The 21,844-nt window shown below is 42.5% G+C and overlaps 1 long non-coding RNA gene across 1 annotated transcript in view; it reads left to right on the forward strand.

Moving 5' to 3' along the window:
- The window catches only part of LOC125020254, a 38,062-nt gene extending 19,995 nt beyond the window's left edge, over nucleotides 1-18,067 (forward strand). The window contains exon 3 of the long non-coding RNA XR_007114183.1: nucleotides 18,004-18,067. This is a non-coding gene — a long non-coding RNA (uncharacterized LOC125020254). The remainder of the gene's footprint in view (nucleotides 1-18,003) is intronic.
- The last annotated feature ends 3,777 nt before the right edge of the window (nucleotides 18,068-21,844 follow it).

Here is a 21,844-nt window from a genome sequence, read left to right on the forward strand (position 1 = left end):
TAAGGTGCAATTACACTAAGTATCGACTCGGTATCAGTCTGATACCAGCCTGAATTTTACTAGGATTAGAAAGGAAATCGGTGCTACCCTTGACTGACAGGACAACTCTAGATTGTTTCTTAAGTTCTGGTGACTAAAACGATTATATTTACATCTTTTATGTATATTTTTGCTCCTGCTGGATTCTGATGTGGCTGCAGGGAGTGAGGTGGAGACTTTTTGAAGTGTTTCTTAAATGGAGTTTCTTGCTTTCGTAAATTCTTATTTAATATCCAGCAATTGTCTTATATATACTGCTGTTATATTCTTGTATATTTTGTATATTCTTGCAAATTTGTCTTTCATTGTCTTTTTTTTGGTGTATATATAATTATATATATAATTTCCCATAAGTGGGATAATTAAATGTTGTTTCATGTCTTATATGACGATGCAACGTGCCGTTTTATTGCTGTGGCGTTTTGAATACGTTTGGAAGTTATTGAAAGCCGAGGTGGAAAATGCTCGACCCACCACTTCAGGTCATTCTCCAGAAATGTCACCACAAGCACAAGATGTAAAACTCTGCACAGAGAGATTTACCTGGAGCTGCTGTGTCAACTCATCTGCCCTTAAATGCAACCGATGCTCAAATCTAAAAAGTCCCACCATCATTGATAATGATCAGCAAGAGCCGAATTTCTAATCTGTGTGCTCATAACAGGTTTTATAAAGGGTGAAAAGAAGCGTAAATCAACACGGTGCACACACACCGTACACGGTTGGATCCGGGGTTATGATAATAGGCAGAGTCTGTTTCCATTTGTGCCAAAATAAAGCACCGGTTGAGAGACGGAGGAGCACGAGAAGCAGCCTAATGAGACAACAAATGGCAGCTGAACCCCGTGAGCGCTCTCCTCAGACTTGCCGCTGCCTCTCAGGTTGTGTCAGTAGGCAGCCGAGTGTGCAGAGATGAAAGAGCAGCGGCAGAGGTGCCACAGAAACACCGCCTAAAGAGTCTCTTTGTATTATAAGTTGGCTGTAACTTTTAAAGGAGAGGGGGGGAAAAAAAAAAATGAAGACTGTGCTTCGACTGAACTCGTGCTTCCTTCTGTTAAGTTATTAGTGAAGAAGTGTTCACCTTTCTTTGCTCTGATGTGCATGTGAGGTCCTGTTGCTCCCGTGTGCTGTGGAAATATGTAAATTGTTCGCGCTAGCTCCGCATTCGGCGGCGGAGCGTCTTTGTTCACGTATAGATGCGGCGCTTGTAATTTCCGATCGCTCCTCCTGAGGAACTCAATCCGTCACCAGCTTGTTACGATGATGGGAAACAATTACGCTTTCTGGCAGCGGCGTTTTTTTAAAACGGGTTGTTCTGGCGCGCTGCATTCATGGAGCGTATTATTCCTGTTCTTAAATTGACTTGGACACACTTGGATGGTAATTTGTTGCGGATAAAAAGCCTTAAATCAGCCTGACAAGTGGCGTCAACTGAGAAGACTGTGAAAGGAATAACTGCTTCTCTTCTGTGTAGATAAACTGCTGTTAAACTACCAGCTACATTCGGGAAAAACACGTTGCTTATGAATATTGCATGCCGCCTCTCATGTTCAATTAAGCACCTTCAGCTTGTTCGCCTCCTCTGTCGCTATCTCCCCCAGCATGTTTCTTCTCTTAATCCCTCTCAGGATAGCGTCAGTGTTACTAAAGGAGGTGCTGATTTGGTCTTAATCACCCGAGGACCCTGGAAATTCGATCCATCGTACGCCAAAGATATCGGGCACTTTCTTCAGCTAATGTGATAAAAAAAAAAATCCGTCCAGCAGGAGATGTCAGGGAAAAACCTGTCATCAAACAACAAATGATTTCAAACACCGACCAGCCACAACATTATGACTAAATGACACCAGCAGCCATCGCCAGCAGGATGCAGCCTCACAAAGACAAACACAAAACACTTTAAGAACAACTAAAAAAAAATAAAAAAGTATCTGCGGGATGATCCTCCCCTCAACCCCTTTGATGAGTCCAACCAGAGACTGTATATAAATATGGACGATGCATCCCACAACTTCCTTGCATTGGCCAAACTGATGCTATTTTCCCGGGGGGACGGGCAGCGCGGTCCGATGGTGAAGCGACGCGATGTCGATGAACCGCAAGTGACACACTCACTTGCGTTTTTGTTTTATTTATACCACCAGTTACAAGGAAATGTTGCATTATACACTGCACAACTCTCACAGGTCCCACAGGACTGAGTCACGGAGCGGTTGCATGGCAACGTGTGGTCGCCATTATGTGACACCCTGTTTCGATATCGTCAAATAACTAAATAAAACAAAACTTATCAGAACAGAATAGTCAGAATGGATAAGAATGCTCTTTTTGTCATTATACAGTGTACAGTGAGAATTTCAGTGCAAATATATGGGTCAAAGACGAGACATGTCAATTCTGGTGTCCGAGGCATATTTATAATAGTAAAAATAAATAAAAAATTTTAAAAAGTACAATTTGTTACTCAATTCTCCCCACTTTACTTGCTCACATGAGTATTTACTGTAAGAAATGAAAATTTAAGGAGCTATTTAGCTCAAAAGTACAAAACTGTCCTTCCTGGATAACGTCCGGGCTAAAGATCTAAGCACAAAATTATGCTAAAAATGTCAAAAATCTTAATAAAGGCATTAATGATACACCTTTTTGCTCAGTGGTACGTGATGTATCACCATGATGTCTTTCTGGATAACGCTAATAACACATTTATAATTTTTTAAAATGACCTATTTCATGTGAAATATGACATTGATGTGTTGAAGATTAAACTAATGTTTTACACAGTAGACCCAGTTAGGAAAAATAATTGTTTTGTCCTTCCTGGGTAACGATATGTCCTCCCTGGATAACAAAGGTATCCCAGGACATGTCCTCTGTTGGAGAGACTGGACATGTTAATCAATTCAGTAGCTGTAGGTTTTCAGACATTGATTTGATGTTGTACTGTTGTTCTTTTATTATTATTAATAGCAGCTGATTTAGATTTTTTTTCACTTTTAAAATCCTTATATGTTTTTGACCCATATACAAAATAGTGTTATTTACAAGATTTACAACCTTAATTTAAAGTACTAATACAAAAACATATACAAAAATGACAAAATATGTATTTTTTATGGGGTAAAGTGTAAACATGTATTGCACAAGGTTTGTTGAATAGACAGAATATTACGTTTATTGTTGCGTGTCAGAGTTCACTGTGGCGACGGCTGTTTTTCAGTCTGTGCTCTAATACACCTGTAGCGCCTCCTAGAGGGCAACAGCTCAAACAGCTGAGAACCAGGGGGGGTGTGAATTGTCCTTGATGATGTTGGGAGGCTCCGCTGAGGCACCATCTGGTGTAGATGCCCATCACGGAGGAGAGAGGACAGCCAACAATCCTCCTCTGAAGCCTCGCTAACGTAGCATGTGGACACACAGTTGTGTCAGCAGGTTCTCTGTGGACTCATTAATACTCATTAGTCAAACAACTGACACTTTAGATACCTAAATGACAGAAACTATTATTTAAAAACATTATTTGATGTGTATTTTAGTGTTTAAGTTTGGCCCAAGTCACATCCGCTAACATGGAGGGGGCGGAGCTTATGACCTATACTGCAGCCAGACACCAGGGGGAGCTCTACTCGCTTTGGCTTCACTTTTGAGGAACAGTTCATCCATCTTTATACAGTCTATGATTCACTGCTTTCGATTCCATATGACAGAGCAAAAAAAAAAAAATGTGTTTAATGTTTAATTCTGAACACGATGCTTCTAATACTCGCAGACATAATTTCACCCTGATCGTCTGTCAAAGCGAATTCATTTACTGCTCGTGATTCTCCTCTTGGATGGTTGGATGGATTTATCACATGTCTGAAAGGAGGACTGGCTGTTTGTTCAGATAAAGATGAGATAAAGATTTCACACGTGGCTGCTGTCAAACGTTAACATTACAAACCCACGGCCAGCTTTTCATTTTGCTTGTTGGAGCAAAAATCTGATCTTGTCACAGTTGTGTGATGACGAAAATAAACATTAGTTTTGTTTAAACAGGCAGATCAATTATCCGTCTGTGTTCTTAGCTTGTCTTTCTTAAATTCTGTTCAAAGATGGTTGTTCTGTTGTTTAAATAAGACTTCGGTGGAGATTGTCAGTCAAAACGATTTGGAAACCTGTGTCGGCTTTCAGTGTGAGCAAAATAATAATAATACTAATAAAAAAAGATGAAATCATCTGTGTCTGCTGATTTTAGCCACATAGACGGAATGTCTAAAAGATTTTTTATTTTTTTTTTGTCATGTTTGACTTGAACAAACTGGATAATCCAAGCAGAAAAGCAATTACGTTGGCAAACAGAATACAAAGCAGGTGACTGCGTCCAGCGTGTGGAGACGTCCGTGGACACGTACTTGAAAAGGAAGGATGTGTTCTTCTGTTGGTCATTTCCAGACGTGCAGGAGGTCATTTTAATCTCCGGGGAACATTGGTGTTTGTTTTTCACCTTTTATCTAACAACTACACAGATCAGCCATAACATTATGACCACCCTAATACTGTGTGAGTCAGGTCAACACCGTGTGCTGTTCTTCATGTTTGTTTTTGTTTTTTTTGTATGTGTGTGTCAGGTTGCATCCTGCTGCCATCAAAGAAGTGTCATTGCTATGGGTTGGGGGGTGTCTGGTCTGGTCTGGTCTAGGTGGTGGGGGCTGCCTGTCTAAGTAACATCAACATAATGAATGCCAGGTCCAATTGTTTTCCAGCAGAACATTGATTTGTCACAAGATGGTCAATGCTATTTACTTCTCCTGACGTAATGTTATGGTTGATAGGTGTATATTAAAGCAGGGGTCTTCAACAGGGGGTTTGCTACCCCTAGGGGGCTGCAGAGGTACTGCAGGAGGGGGGTTCGCAAAATCTTTGGTTGATTAGACATTTTTTTATACATTTTTTTAAAAAAAATTTCCCCCCATAAATTTAAATGTCTTAAAACACACATTAACATGAATCCAACATATTTTAGAAAAGAGATGTCACAGTGGACGAGACTTGTCAATCTAAGTCTCCTGTACACAGGAACCTACTGTTGCACATGTTTCAAATAAAAAAAAATGAATATTTGAACCTGTGTATTATTTGAATAGCTTAATATTGAATGCAAAATCATAATAATAATGTATATATTCATAAATAGCACTAGGCAGAGTTTAATATAGAACACATAGTAGGTAGTGGGTCACTACTTAATCTCTCCATCAGTTTAGGGTCCTTGGCCTGAAAAATGCTGAACACCCCTGTATTGAAGTGATCCATGACCGAAGGGTGAGAATGAATTACATCAACTTCTGATCATATCTCTGAGCATCGTCACATCAGTCCTGCTCTTGTTTTTCCATCTTTTTCAATCCATCTCCTTTCACTCTCATTCTTTATTTCCCTCTCCCCACCTTTATGTCTTATTTACTCCCTCGGCGCCGTCTCCAATTCTTTCTAAACTCCGCGGCTCTCCTCCGTCGCTCCTTTCTCCCCGTCAAAGTTAATTGTTTTCCGCTCCTTCTTTTTCTTTTTTTTTTCTTCTTCTTCTTCCCTTCATGTCGTCCGTTTGATTGAATCGAGAGGACTTCTCGTCGCCGCTGCTGTAGGGCTAAACAGGGAACGGGGGTGCCAGGGATAAGGATGGCAAGCCAGAGGGTGACTCAGTCTTCCTCACTGCTACACACAGACACAGACACACAGACACAAACACACAAACACAGGCGCAGACTCTGCAGATAACGCTGATAAAAGTAGTTTGACACGGCCAGTCATGCCACTCACACACACACACACACACACACACACACACAACGTTTCATCACTGTTTGATCCAGGAAGCTCTCTTGATGTGCACACACAATGAGATATACAGCTCTACAAAACAATACCACACACACACAAACACACACTTTCTGCACACACCTCCACCCCAGAAACCCCCACTTTAATCTGTTCTCCAAATGTTGTTTCATTCCCCGCGGTGCTGAGCCAGTTTTTCTATTTATGGAGGGGCGTTGAACTGATGTGAGATGATCGGAAAGTGCCTCGCTCCCACCGTGATTCTCCTTGAGGTGTGTGTGTGCATGTGTGTGTTTGCAAGTGCATGTGTGTGTGTTTGCAAGTGCATGCATCTGCATACACGTCTTCATGCACATGAGCTGGCACGAGGGGATGTTTGCGTGCGGCGACGTGCATACGTGCTCGTTTCCTGGTCTGTCAAGGTGTTTGTCCATCCCTGTGCGTTTGTGTGTTTGGTTGTCGGCCTGTATATGTGTGTGTGTGTGTCTTGCATTGTGGATGATGGGGATATAAACAGGAGCCAGCTCGTAGAGAGCAGATGTGCCTTCAATAATGACTAAATGGAGATGCAGGGAAGCACCACCAGCCAGACTAATCAACGCCTTGAAGTGCACAACTCTCCTGGCGACGGGGTGTGCGTTTGTGTGTTCCTGAGCGTAAATGTGTGTGACACAGTCGGCGGAAGTTTGTGACTGAATGTCCACATGTACTATTTATACAAGCGCGCACAAACACAGAAACTCAAAAGTGGTTGCTTTCAAGCCCGCTGGACACACACACACACACACACACACACACACACACACACACACACACACACACAGATGTGATTACCCAGCTATCTTAGTGAGGACATTCACTGACATAATGCGTTAGCCTTCCACCCCAACCACCTCAACTAAGAGCCTAACACTAACATTAATGTAACCTAATTGTGCGATTTACCCTAAATCTTAATCCTCAAACAGAAATAATAAAAAAAAAATAATAATAATAATAATAGTAATGCATTGTTTTTTATGGCGCTTTTCCATTAGATGCTCAAAGTGCTTACAATTGAATTAATTATTCATTTGCTCACACAGTCACACCCTGTTGGTGATAAACTACCTCAGAAAATCACAGCTGCCCTGTGTTACACTGACGGAAATGAGTGGGTTGTTTCTGGTGGGTTGAGTGTCTTACACAAGTACACAACGGACACACTAGACTAGGGATGGGGCAGAATCGAACCTTTCGAAACCTTTTTAGTTTTTAGACGACCACTCTTCCTCCTGAGCTACAGCTGTAAACAACTGAGGACCGGACAAAATGTCCTCACTGCACAAATGTCCTCACTCCACTGGAGTGAAACTAAAAACTGGTCCCCGCATAGTGAACTGTACAAGAACAGACACACACAGAAACAGAGGTACGCTTATTTCTGGCTTCACTGTTGCTCTATAACAACAAACGAAGCAGCGAATGAAATAAAATCAGACAGATCTGTGAGAAGAAGAGCTGGGTTCAGCTCGGACTTGTGCTTTGTTTGCTTGTGCATTCGCGTACAATCTCTTTGGCTCTTTACCAGCGGCTGTTTAACACATTTATTTAACAATTTGCATTGTGTTGTTCCCTAATTGTTTTCAGAAAAACTTGCTTCCCACTGCGACTTTCAAGCTTTGTCACCTGAGTGCCCCCCCCCCCCCTCCCCCGGCTCTCCCCTCCCCTCCCTCCCCTCCCCTGCCCTTCCTCTCTTTCTTCCATCTTCTCTTACATTTACTGTAATAAGGCAATTAAATAGCAGGTAGTACAGTGGGCTTTGACAATTTCTGTGCGTCAAGCTGTGAGGCTGTTTCCCGACGTACAGCCGACCTATTTTCAGTGGGAGAGCTTGATATGTGAATTCACCGCACATTATAACGTTATATGTGAAAACACACATTTATTTCAATTGGAACTTTTGACTCAAAAGAAAGTCATTCTCAGATTTTTGAACACCCACAGCATCGTTGCTATTAGCTACACTGAGCACATGAACGTGGCTTAGAGTTGATCGATATGAGTTACATACAGTATATTAACCTCAATAAGAACCCGTAATAAGAACATTTACATTTAGATATTCTTCCATGTTAATCTCCGTTTCAACTTTTATAGAAAGTGCTAATTTCAAACTATGTACCAGTTTTTAAACAGCGTTGCTAGCCCAGGTAAAGCCAGACTTATTAGAAATAATCTACATCACACTTTTTCCTGAATGTTGCCGTCATGTTGATGCACGTCTGGTGCACAGGGGGGAACGGTGAAAAGCAAAACAAAAATCAGGAAATGATGTGTCAGTGGTTGCTAACGAAGAGGAAAAAGTTGTTATATTCAATCTATGAAGTAACTGCAGCCAAAGAGAAAGAAGCCAGAGATTTGGGACCTTTAAATATTATTACATATTGTTAAACCCAATAGTTTTGTCAGTTGTAAATGTGATGCATTTCCTGCATTTTAATGGAAATAGTTATAAATAGCTTTGCTGTTTGCTAAATTTGTTCATAAGCCTTTGAAATTTACACTTTAGAGTTTCATTTTAAGTTCTAAAAATGGTTCATTAAACATGTTTGTGGGTTTCACAGTGAAAAATCTAACTTTTACCTACTCTCATTTTACGGTTTTAGTTTGGTTTTAGGTTTAATGTGGTAATACAGTTTGTCAAAATGAAAAAAAAAATAATAATTGTAAAATGACACATGTGAGGTTGTGCTGAAAAGAATGAAACCAAAACAAGGCAACAATGTCAACTGTTTTTAAGATGGAAAATAAAAATAAAACCAAAAGTAGACAAAAACAGGCAATTATACTCTGGACTCCAGAGGGTTAATTATTTCAAAATCAGCATGTGCAGGAGCATCTGTAGTGGCTTTAAGGCTTTAAGTCCAGCATCGAGTTGTTGTTAATATATTACTGGCTTCACACACACACATGGAAATATGCATATGAACACGTAAAGTAACGCTTCACCACATGCACACATAAACTAAGTCCGTTGCTATAGTAACTTCTGTACGTTATCTCTGTAACGCAGAGGCTCACGATACAAATCAAACTCACCAATGAACACTAATTAACGCTAAACCAAGTTCCAGGCATCAGAACTAATGAAGATATTCAGGAGTTGCTGGGTGCAAGGAGGAAGAAGAGGAGGGCAACATGGTGGAGAGGAGATGAAAAAAATAAATTAAAAAAAAACGTCTTGGAAGTGAGATAAAATATAACAGAGTGGAGGGATTATAGAAAGAAATATGCATCTGTAGGAACAGGGAGGGAATGAGAGCAGGTGTAGGGGGAGAAAGAGGAGAGGAATCAAAACGAGCAACGGCAAATGAAAGAGAAGGGGATGTGATGGAGAGACAAGAGACGAGGGAGAGGTATTTCAGGAGGTGTGAGAAGAGAACATATCATCCCGGGGGCTCCGTGTCTTTCCACCCCTTTAATGTCTTTAATTAAAGCCAACAGTATTATCGCCGTGCTCCCTTTGAGTGCCATTAGCAAAGCAGCACTCGGCTACAGAGCCGGCTGACGGAGGAAGGGAAGGGAGTCGGGTAAAGCGCCTAATGATGGGAAGAGGCAGCGCGAGAGGGACGGACGTACGGGGTGAGGCGGGGGGGGGGGAGCCATCAAGGCCGGGGGAACCGCTGGAGGTCAGGACGTACAGGGTGAGAGGAGTTATTAAGGGCGAAGGGCGCTGCTTTGAGGCCGGGATGGACAGATGGAAACACGGGATGAAGATGATGGAGCCGGGTGGATGGATGGATGAGGAGAGAGGATGTGGAGGGGATGGGGGAAAGCTTGGCGAGGAGAGAGGGGGGGGGGCGGATTTGTGAGATCTCAACTTCAAAAGGCCAAAGCCGGAGAGGAGACGGGCTGCCATGGAGAAAGAATTACGGAGCTAAACGTGTGGGCTGACTGATACATGATCACATTATGCCGGCAGCTTGTTTAATCAATCTGACTTCCCCCGGTCCCCGGCCACAGGGACGCTCGCTCACATGGTCCCACATCAGACAGCAGGAAGGATGCATGGCAGCCGCTGCAGACGGCAATGGGGGTTTTTGCAGAAGAATAATAATTAAACAGAGCTGGATGAACAAGGCTGCTGCAAGCGGACAGGCAAATTAGGCAACTGCCCAGGGCCCCGAGCTGGAAGGAGGCCCCCATAGACGGCTGATATCGGTTCCTATCAACGACAATGATGGAACCCCTTTTAGATACTGCAACGACAACACATTGGGAGTCTCCCTGATGGGGACCTCTACTTGCCTCGGGCTGCCAGGCAAAATGAAGCGAACCTACCTCTCATGCAAAAAGAAAAAAAAAACAGGAGGAAGATGACAAAAAACAAGACAGTGATAAGTATGAATGTACATGAAATACATTAAAAGTAGTTACTGCTGTCACTTTGTCCCTGTCCCACCATGCATCAGAAAAATATGTCCTTCAGTGCACAGCAATAATTAAAGCTAATTAGACAGTGGATAGCTTATTGCTTATTGATAGTGTATTGCTATGTTTTTGTATTTTATTGTTATTGTTATGTACGTTTGAGCCACTTTTGCTCTTGTCATAAAATATAATATTTGTTCTGAACACTTCACGTTTTCTTGGGGACTTGGTGGGTCTCAGGGGGTGGGGGTAAGTAGTTACAATAAGATGTGTTAGAAGACGTAAATTATTCAAGAAATATTTTCTCTCTTTCTTACTTCCTCTAAAGAGAAGGGTTGGTGCGTGAGTCTAAAGAAAAAAAGTAGATTATTAAGATGAAACTTCCACACATCATCATATGTTCATTTATATTAACAACAAGTTGAGGTTGGCTCATGCTTTATATTTTCCATTTTCTTCATATTGAGCTGACAGCTGTTTTCAAAACTTGCATTTAACCTCCTGAGACCGTGCGTCCTCATATGGGGACATTAAGTTTTAGGTTTGTTGCAGCTTCTTATTCTGCTTCATTTAGACCTGTTGTCCTCATAAGTTGACGTTTTTTGTCTGAAATCTAGTGGTAGCAAAGGGTCAATACATACATTCATTCATCCTACAGCCAATCAAGGGACAAAACCTCATCGTATTTTACGGTGGAAACTCGTTAAAACTTATTTTTACAACAAATTTTATCAACAGTAACGAGCTATGATGTCGCTAATTAGCAAATACTCATTTGAGGACGTTGGTACTTCATTGTTTGCAACCCTGTTTTTGCTCAGCAATCATCAGGTATTGAAGTAGTTTTATACATTTGAAGCACATTGGTGACTTCATTGTATTACACAATGAATAATTCCTGTGTCCACATATGAGGACCCATTAAAAATGCATTGCAAACAAAACTTGAGGTCTAACGAGGTTCATAATAATCTAAAATTAAAAAACAATGTTCCTGCAAAGCAGCCCCACCAGAACCCATGTTTTGCACCGTTCCATCACGCTGCTACTGTCAGGTTTTAAATTGGTTCACGTGAAAATCAAGATAAAGAACATTTTGACAGTATTTCTTTAAATAAACGGTATCAGCTCATGCTACCACTGAGCAAGACACAGTCTCAGTGCGACAACACATTGTAGGCAGCCACCTTAATTTTCGTGCTATATTTAAACAACTGCCACGCTGACATCTCTTTGCCATCAAAACGTTTTTATTTTTTTTTTGCTTGCAGCGATGTAAAGATGCAAGATGTAAGGTAAGTAACTGCAGCCAGACCCGAGGGAGACATTGTAAAGGCGTAGCGATGTGCAGCTCGCGAAATCAAATCAATTTTTAGCATGAAAGAAGGAAAAAAATGGGAGGTAGAATGGAGGAAAATAAATAAATAAGTGATTGCTGCGAAAAGCGACGGAGCGCGTGGGAGGGCGTTGGAATGGTTTTAAAAGGATTTCCAGTCGGAGACGGCTATCAGCTGCTAACTGCTGCAGGTGTTCGAGGTCAAATATAAGATACTAGGAAATAATGCGCCGGGCTTAACACCACCATACTTTAAAAGGTTGGCCCATGGCAACCTCTGCCATCAGCGCACATGATGAAAAAAAAGAAAAAGCTTCAGTATTTCTATGGCTCGATTGAGATGTGCTGACTGCCAGTGTACAGGGAGCTGCAGTGGTGACAATATTTTTGTTGCAAAAGTAACTTGTCATACTGCCACTGCAGTTTAAGTTGAGTAGAAAGACTGGGAGATTGACCGGGCCTTGGCTCCAGTGGGACAGAGCTGAACTTTGACAGAATAAAGCTGCAGCCTAAAGAAAAAAGACTAAGAGCTAAACAAAGGTTTAGGTTCAAGACCCTTTGTGCTCGTTCCAGATCACATTAAGTGTGTATGTTGGTCCAAAGCCAGAAGCTGGGGTACGATGCAGGGAACCAGATATGCTACTGGATGTATTGGCTTGAGAAGGAGCTATTTCGTAGAGTTTTCTGAAGGAGCAACAGGAGAGGTGGAGGAGTGCAACAGGTTACAGAAGCATCAAATAATTACAGCAGGGATGAATTGTAAAGCTTTTTTTTTTTTTTTTAATGCTGCGACCCCATGTTGAGGCCAAAGACCGACCCTGACCCCAGGCTTTATCGGAATAATTGTGTGTCCACGTAGTTTACTCGACCAATTACTGAGAGAGGGCAGCAGCATTGTATGTTTCTCTTCTCGGAACTGAAAATCAAGCGGCGCTTCTGAGCCGCTCAATCAAAATTGTTTACATGTGCAAGTCAGGCTGTGGGATTTTCTGAGTGGCTCGTTGCATATTTCCTAGGGTGATTTTATGCCACTTCAAAATCACAGTCAGATATTATTCCAATTACTGTGGCCTGATTAGGAAATAATCAAGAGAACTCATTTTCATATCAGGGGGTCGATATTTTCATTCGAAAGTCTCGGCCGGGGTCAGGTAACACACATAAGATCAGGTGACAAAACAAGATTAAAATCAAATACAAATAAATTGCAAACAAAATCAAGTAAAATCTAGTAAAATGAAATGAAGGCATAAAAAAAATAAATACAGAATTAGCATATGAACAAATGTGCAAAAAATAGAGACAGACGGAAGATTATAGGAATGATAATAAGGTGCAATAGTGTGCGTTTAAATGAATAACATGGAGTTATCTGTAACAGAAAGGTGACTTGTTGAAGAATATGATATGAATTATGTAGCTGTAGCTGGATCAGTCTGTTGGAGAATAAGCTCCATCTTTCCTCTATAGTCCGGTGTAGTGGATGGGATGGATTGTCCATGATGGAGAGCAGCTTGTCCAGTGTCCTCCCGTCCTTCACTGACACAAACATCTCCAACTCACAGGCAATAATGTGACCAGCCTTTCAAATTGATTTGTTGATTTTATGTCCTTTTTGCTGGTATCCCAACAAAACAGCAAAGTACAGACTGGTAGAAAGTCTCCACATAAAAAGACCTCAGGGTTCCTCAGAAAGTAGAGTCTACTCAGACCCTTCTTGTCCACAGCATCACTGTTGTCCCACCAGTCCAGCCTGCTGTTAATGTGGACTCCCAGGTACTTATAGTGGTCCACTACTTCCACCTCCAGGCCCTCGATGATGGTGATGGGCTCCTCTCTTCTTTCTCCTGAAGTCGGTGACCAGCTCCTCAGTCTTGTCCACATTCAGGAGTAGCTGGTTTGCCTCAGACCTCCCTCCAATCTCCAGTCCAGTACATTAAGATGCACGAGAAAACACATTACTCCGGCTAAAATCAGAGTCCTCCTTATCCGATTTAGACATCCGGATAATGCGAAACCGACTTTCTCTAGCATGTATACACTTAATCAGACTTTAACTGGACAACGAGCGTGGGTCCAGGATGGGGACCACAAGAGGTCACTAGCCTCCCCAGGACCTTTATGACAGGGAGTGCAACTGGTCTGAAGTCGCTGAAGGCAGATGGTTTGGGCTTCTTCAGTGTTTTCCATAGCTCTTGCTCAGTTTGTCCTTTAAAGTTTAACTTTTGTATGACATACATTCGACCGCTGTGAGGACGCTCCATTACACACTTAGCAGCTGAAGGACCATTAAAATCTGATACGCTCCGAGGATGTGATTTCCATGCCGACGCTGGCAAGGTGTTGAACAGTGGAGCTGACCTTCTCGCAGCAGGGTGGAGATGAGGCTCAGCCAGAGTGTGTGTTTCCGTGTCCACGTGTCTTGTAGCTGTCACGCAGAATCACTCGGGTTACTGTTGTAATATGTGTGTGTCAGCGAAGGTGTAAGTCGTATGCGTCATACATCAGCTGGATACCGAGGGGGTGGGTGGGCTGGGTAGAAAAATGTGTGCAGTTTGACTTTTAGAACTGAAAAAGTAAGTTGCCGCACAAGAAGGAAACCAAGCAGAACTAATCTCACTAATCTCTTTGTGTTGCGATATTTTTCTTGCAAGTGTGGCAATAGCAGGAAACAAAATCATACAAAATAATTTTATTAAAAACAAAAACAGCGAATTCCACTGCAACAGGTAAAATGCAAAAAATAGAGATCCAAAATCAAACAGAAAGACAAGAACCCAGGAACACAAGGGAACAAACCCAGGGGTGAATCCACAGCTCAGGGGAAATATAACACAGGGCTCGTACGGGAGGAACAGAACAGGTGACCTGAGAAAGGACAAACGGAAAAATGGCACACGCATTGGCAGAGGGGATGACGAGACACAGACGGCGTAACCTACACACTGAGCCTACACTGGTGGTGCTCTGGGCTGATGGCGTTGCCTCGAAATCGAGTTGATGCAGAAGCCTACTGAGCACAAGTAGAAACCAACCAAACAATGAAAGAGGAAAAACACAGGGCAAGAAACACCCACAAAGAAGGTAGTAAAAACACAAGACCACGACACGTTGAGGCAGAATGGTTCACATACTCGGCAAACTGAGAGTTTGCACTTGGAAGATAACACTTGGACAGATTTTAATGATCCACAGGGGAAATTACTTGTTCACAGTAGCTTAGTTGCACATAAAAGAAACATTCCCAAAAAAGTAAAAAGAAAGATAAAATAAGATGAGGTTAAAATAAAACCAAAATATGTGCAGAATTGGCATTATGAACAAATTTACAAAAGTAGTTGCCAAGACAGTGTCCAAGGTGATCCGGTTGTTTGGTCAGTTGCGTAGCAGCAGTGGTGTGGATCGTGTCGCATGCTGTTTCCTTAACCACTGAGGGAAGGATGTAAACGCCAACACCCGGGAGTGTGTCTCCATCCACCCGTAGAGTCCTGAAGCCGGGCACAGACGTATGAACCCAGGTCTCCTCAAAACACAAAGCACTTCTCACGACACACTCCCTCTGGGTCCCAACATGCACACAAAATCCACGTGCTGCCAAAGACCTCATGTTTCCCATGGGCACCGATAGCAACAATGACCTAAACCTCCTTCTCCACTCTTTCACTTTGAACTCCAGCCTGGTTTCCCCCCTTGTGAAGTTCAGCCGCTCCACCAAACTCCACAGCCGACGACAAACACAAAAAGTTCATAAAAAAATCACAATAAAAGCAGCGCTAAAAGACAAAAACAATCAAAAAACATTTTGATTGGTTGAAGGCACAAAAAAACAAGAACAAGTCAGACAAAAAAACAACCAATAACACAATAAGAATAACCAAAAAAGGTAAAAATCATGGAGCTACTGGCCACACGCTGCCACTCTATCAACAGTTTTCAACATTGCTTCCCTGTGGCTCACTAGTTTCAATAATAAGTGTAATAATCAGCTATTGTCAAAGAAGAGATGGAAGTGAAAGCTTGCGATCACTTCATGTTTTCTACGAGTGCACGTGTGTGCAGCATTTGTTGAGGCGCCACAGTCTTCTGATTGGCTGATTGGTCTCAGATTCAAGCAGAGCAGCCTCATCCATTCATAGATCACTAATCTCTTTTAAAGTCCATAGACGTGTGACGAGTTTTATCACTTTTCGGTGTGAGAAATGTCATGAGAACTTACTGAGCCCTGTTTCCCTCCTAGCGAGATGTTCACCAGGCTTGGAGTGGTGGGTGAACACAGATTGTGCGCTGACAGCATTTATAAGTATATAATATTCTGATGTTCTGCTTGTTTCACTCTGAAACAAACACGATGCATGGGATCGTGGGAAATATGCACTCGTGTTAGCTACACAACCAGAACCTCGATTGTCCACCGAAACCAACTGTGACCAACTGTTCTCCACTGAATATCGGCCATAATCGCTCGTGATGACAGTGAGACATTTCTGGTTTTAAATGCAATTTCCGCGTAAATGTTGGAAAGAGCCTATTTCACGCAGAGAAGACGTGCCTAAGACGTCGCTGCAGGGCTTTTGGGAACAGCACGGGTCAACCTTCTCATCCAACCCCGTCTGCCCGGATTAAACGAATATACCACTTGAAACCCTTGAATTCAGTTTGATCCCATCTTTGAAGTGGAGCGTTGAGCAGGATTTAGACAACTGAGATGGTGCAGTGCGACAGTGCGGCCGTGCGACACGAGACAAAATAAAATAGGAGCGATATTTGTTTAATTTAGAGCAGGGGTATTCGACATTTTTCAGGGCAAGGACCCCAAACTGATGGAGAGATTAAGTAAGGACCCCATACCTGCTATATAAGTTCTACATTAAACTTGGGCTTTATAAATATACACTATTATTCTCATTTTAATACTAAGATATCCCTTATCCCCTTACTAAAATATGTTGCATTAATGTTATTGTGTATTTAAAAAATATAAATAAATTTGTGGGGGAAAATTTAAAAAAAAAAAAATTAAAAAAATGTCTGACCAACCAAAGATTTTGCGATCCTCTTGCAGTACCTCCGCAGACCCCCTAGGGGTCGCGGACTCCCTGTTTAATACCTATGATATAGAGCCACATATCTCACTAAAATCTCCAGAATCAACCTGATTTGCTTTGTTTTTGTTAAACACAAACAGACTTTCCTTTGTTATGCGCCTTATGTTTCCTTATGTGACATCTGCCGACTGCATTTTTGTTTTTCTCAGAATGAAGGAATGTGATTACACTAATTCTTAGGTTTCTCATTACTGATTTGTATAATTCACAAATGTTGGTTTTATCCACTTTTTAAATCACCGTTTTTAAGAGTTGAAGCGTAAATATCTGCAAAGTGTAGTTATGTTTGGTCTTTCTTTTTAAGGCATATAATTGTTGAACTGTGGAGTGAAATGGTAGACCCACTCCCCCCCCTCCACATGCACATAAACTTTCTGTGGGAAAATTGCTCCATTGGGATTATGCTCTGGAGAATATGTGCCAGGCCAATCAAATAGTTTGGTCGGGGCTTTATGTGGCGACGGACAAGAGTAACAGTGTTGTAGTCATACATGCCATCTGAGCTCGTGCAGAGTTTTTTTTTTTTTTTTTTTTTTCCCCGAAACATGCCGCATAATGAAATCCAAATGTCGTGTTACCAGACTCATATTCGGAGAAGAATTGGGTCTGGCTACTGCGAGCTAGGGAAATGGAGTAAGGAGAACAAATATCCCCTCATTTTAAAGAAAAAAAACAAACATAACCCAAACACCAGAACAGCATGATGTCAGAGTTTACAGGGTCTCAGCATAGAGTCATTCCTCAGAGGGGTGACGTTTAACAACAGGGCCTGGGGGTAGGTAATCACTTCTTTCTGGTGCCTTGCTCACTCCTTTGCCCCCCCCACCCCTTCTTCACCCACCTTCTTACCAGCACCATCACACACATGAGCTCCACACGTTCACCCTAATCTAGGCAACCTGACCCAACCGCACGCCTGGGGTAAAAACATAATTTTAGAACGAGTTTCCTTTTAACCCTCATCCCACCGGGTGAGATGCTAGGCCACGACGTGTCTGGGCCCTCGCTTTAACCTCCGCTGAGTTTGACTGATGGCAGCGGCAGTTTTCATCCTGTTTAATCTGATGTGGTTGCACTCGGAGGATGGAGGGAGAGGTCTGGTGTATGACTGGGCTCCTACATTATGAAGTAACTCAGTTGAGAGACAGCATTAAACCCAGTTATTAAGTTTTAATGAAGCTTACAGCAGCTTGCACACACAGGCTGCTGTTTGTTTGTTCCAGGATTCTGCAATAAGTTTGTTCTCTGTTGTCTGGTTTTTGACTTTCATTGCAATGTGCGACGTTTCCCCAGCGACTGAGAAGTGTGTGCGCTCAACCCGCTGCTGTGGAGTCGCAGCTTTTAATATACAGACAACTCCTGCAGGGAAGGTAAGCGCTTCAACTTTATTTGGTGGGAAAAGTTATAGAAGTCAGACATCTCAAAAAACAAAAACACACCTAGAGTGCAATTTCTTGCCCCACACAGCTACACTCTCCAGCTTCCATATTTATTCTCACCGTCATCATTTAAATCATCTTTTCCCCTCATTGTTTCTCCTCTCTCGTTCTTCTTCATCACTGCAGGAAGGTGTTTGAAAGGTTGGTATAGTGTTGCTGAAGGATCAGTTTTTCTGACACCGAGTTGAACATTAGAAACCATCCGTTATGTGTCTCAAGATTGTCAGTCATTCAGGCCACGGTGTATCTAAAAAAGCAAGCAGGAACAGGAGCGACTGAATTTGTGGGGTACCTTGAAGGGAAGAAGCCGCATGGATAAGTGGAGAAGAAACCCTGCAGGTTCAGTTGTTTCTGCTTTTTTTTTCTTTTTCTTAGATACATCCATAACCATTTAGCCTGGAGCCAATCCCACCTGGCACTGGGTGAAAGACAAGGTCTCGTCCTATCTAAAATTCGACTTTCTGTCTACAGTCCGTGTCCCAGTTTACATGCAACAGAGAAAATCGAATAACTGACGGGAACATGTCGTCCTCCTCCACACTAGGTGGTGATATGAGTATTTATAGTAGGATTAATATGGCCCCCTTTCCGGTTGACCTCCTGCGTCACATAATAAACAACCCTTAGTCTAATGCAGCAGACCGGCAGTTCAAACAGCAATAAGATGGATAATAGTTGAGCTTTTCTCGTACATAATGCGTGCGCACTACTCATGATGCAGATAAGATGACGCTATCATCTCAGGTGGTTCTTCTACCAGCTCTGTTTACCTTCTTCTTCTACCTTCTTGAAGGTTTTTGTTCTTTGGTCACACGCCAGCACAGTTTTGGAGCATGCACACATGCGTTGTCTAGTTAAAGTCCAATTAAGGCGTATACATTCCTGAGAAGATTGATTTCCAATCACATCATCTGGGTGTCTTAATCGGATAATGAGAACTTTTATTATGGTCAAAATAACGCGTCCACATACACTTAAGTTGTCCAGTTAGAGTTGGATTAAGGAATTAATTCTTCTTTTTTTTTCATGTGCATGTAAACGCACTGATTCAGTCATTTTCTTGTCTTCTGGAGGGTCATGGGGTGGGGGCCTGTCCCATCTATCATTGGGTTAAAGGGTAAAGGTCAGAAAGGTCCCAGTCAGCCGATGGGGTGCTGCTGGACCACCACACCACTGTGACACCTCTAAGTAACATACTTCTTAAGTTTTTATCAGGTCAACTAAATACTGACACATTTGAATTTCACTTAACACGTCACATGTCACATCTTCTTTGCGGTAGTTTCACCCTCTCTTAGTTAATCAGTGACTCTGAGGCTACAGTTTACTAATGCTGCTTGAGAAGCTGTCCTTCCAACTGAACGCGCTCGAATGCACGACACGTCGTATTTACCACTTCAGAAAGTCTTGACGAGGGGCTTACCGGGATCACCTGAAGGCAACATTAAACCAGGCAACATGAAACAAGCTCAACTGCCTGAAGAAAAAGGCGACAAAAACTACAACAAAAAAAAAACTTGGCGCAGCAAATTTTTCTCTCTCAGGGCTGTGGATTTGAAATATACCATCTGCCAAATTCTATGCCAGGTTCTCCTCTCTGATTCTGAATAATTAGAGGTCTAAATAATCACACACTTTTAGGGAATAAGTTTCTTCTTCTTCAAAAAAGAAAACTGAATCACCTCCACCTACCCTCACCCTTGTGTGTTAGTTAAAAGAGGCCCTGATGTTTGAGGGATGATTGAATACACAGCTGTAAGCCTCCTTAACTCCATGTCATCCAGCTGCCAAGCTACTGGAGTTGGCATTTCAACCTTTATTCGACTCCAAATAACACAGCAATGTCCATCAAATTGGAAGTTAGGATGTCTGCATGTTACCTTCGCTCCAGCTTGGCTACAAAACACAGGAAACAGGGTGTACGAGCTGTTTGGATGGATGCATGGATATTCGAATAGGGTTTTCTCTTTTTTTTGTTTGGTATAAGGAAAAAAAATTTTTGCACAACTGCTGAGATGCAGCCAAGCTCTCGCTGTGTTTGGGTTTTTGCAGAAGAGTTCGTGCAGTTTAACATTGGCAGGGATGTGAATGATGGACATACATGGGCAGGTGTCCAGCTACGATGGAGGACACTAAAATAATCATCTTCTGCATATTTGTGGAGTTATCTCTCTCCAAGAATTTAATGACCGTGAACACTCTGAGATCATAACACAACTGGAACAAAAAGGTTTGCTGTACTTCAAATGAGCATGAAAAATTAAGGGAATGTAAAAATGCCAAAAGCAATTCCTGCAAATTCCACTAGAGGGCTGCTCTGGGAGTGAGTCACTCATCATACAACACCACGTTAAATAAGTATGTTTACCGTCGGTGTCATTTAGAAGCCCAGTCCAACTGAAACCCAGCAACAGGCAAGCAGTCAGCTTAGCAACCAACAAAAGAAGACACCTGCTAACTAGCCTAGCCAACAGTAGCATGCCGCACATCATTGGTGTTTTCAAGTGGGCACCTCCCGTCATGGATGTTTCGTTAAGTTAGTCCCAATACACCTCAAGAGGTCTTAACAGTGCGTTTGAGCGTCCTGGAGTCACCCCCCCTCAACGCTGCCACCGCACAACCCTGTGACTTTCCACCACCGAGAAATTAGCTTAGTCCTTTTTTTACTGCTATTGAATAAATTGTGTCCGTCAGATGTCTGAGCTAACTCTCTCCCCGGAAGGGAAGGGATTGAGGATCCAAAAAAACAAAACAAAATCCAGACCATTATGACTCAGGCGGAGAAAGTTGCTTAGTGACAGGCTGCTGTCTCTGTCCTGTTCCACAGACGGGCTGAGGAGGTCATTTGTCCCTCAGGACATAAGACCCTACAACGCCTCCCTGTGAGGAAACAACTGGACTGTGGCCATTGCACATACTTTTTGCACGTATATATATTTTTATATACAGAAATAACAGTTACTTTGATACAGCTGTGCAGAAATACATCTGGCAGATGATGTGTAAAAATTAACCCGTCTCTTCTTTATGTCCTATTTTTTCCCGAAGTGACACCAGATGGCCGTTTGAAAGGCTCCTGCTTATCTCGGTGTCTGGCCCTTTGTAATGCAGACCATGTGTACCTTGTGCACGGCTGAGGTGCCGCCTTTCATTTTTCTCCGTCGTCGTCCCTAAAAAAGAGTCCCACTATTATTGGCTGAATTTTCATTTAGAGATAAGCTATTCAGCGGAGACAGGCGGCGCCTCTCAAAGTCTATTGGTCTCTGTTGACCCGTCTCATGTAACTAACCCCCCCCCCTCAACAAACCCATAACCTGGGTTTCCTCAGCGGGGACTCCTTACAGTGACTGACAGCCACCTCTAACCCGCTATTCCACTGTGTTTAGAGGCTGAAAGATTATCCACCGAGCAGCATCCCTTCTTCCCCGCCTTTTCAAGGGACCATTCTGTCATCCATCCATCCATCCATCCATCCATCCATCCATCCATCCATCCATCCCCTCCTCCCCACCACCACCTTCTATTCCACTATAAAAAAACATACCAATCTATATCCACACAAATCAAACATACCAACTGTGTTTGGGTGCAGGCACATGTGTGTGTGTGCATGTGTGTGTGTTTGCGTGACATGGTGTGTGCGCCTCACGAGTCTTCGTTGGCTTATAGCGTCGAGAATGAGGCGAGGATAGGAG

This window comes from Mugil cephalus, chromosome 14 (genome assembly GCF_022458985.1).
Source record: "Mugil cephalus isolate CIBA_MC_2020 chromosome 14, CIBA_Mcephalus_1.1, whole genome shotgun sequence".
Classification (NCBI taxonomy): domain Eukaryota; kingdom Metazoa; phylum Chordata; class Actinopteri; order Mugiliformes; family Mugilidae; genus Mugil; species Mugil cephalus.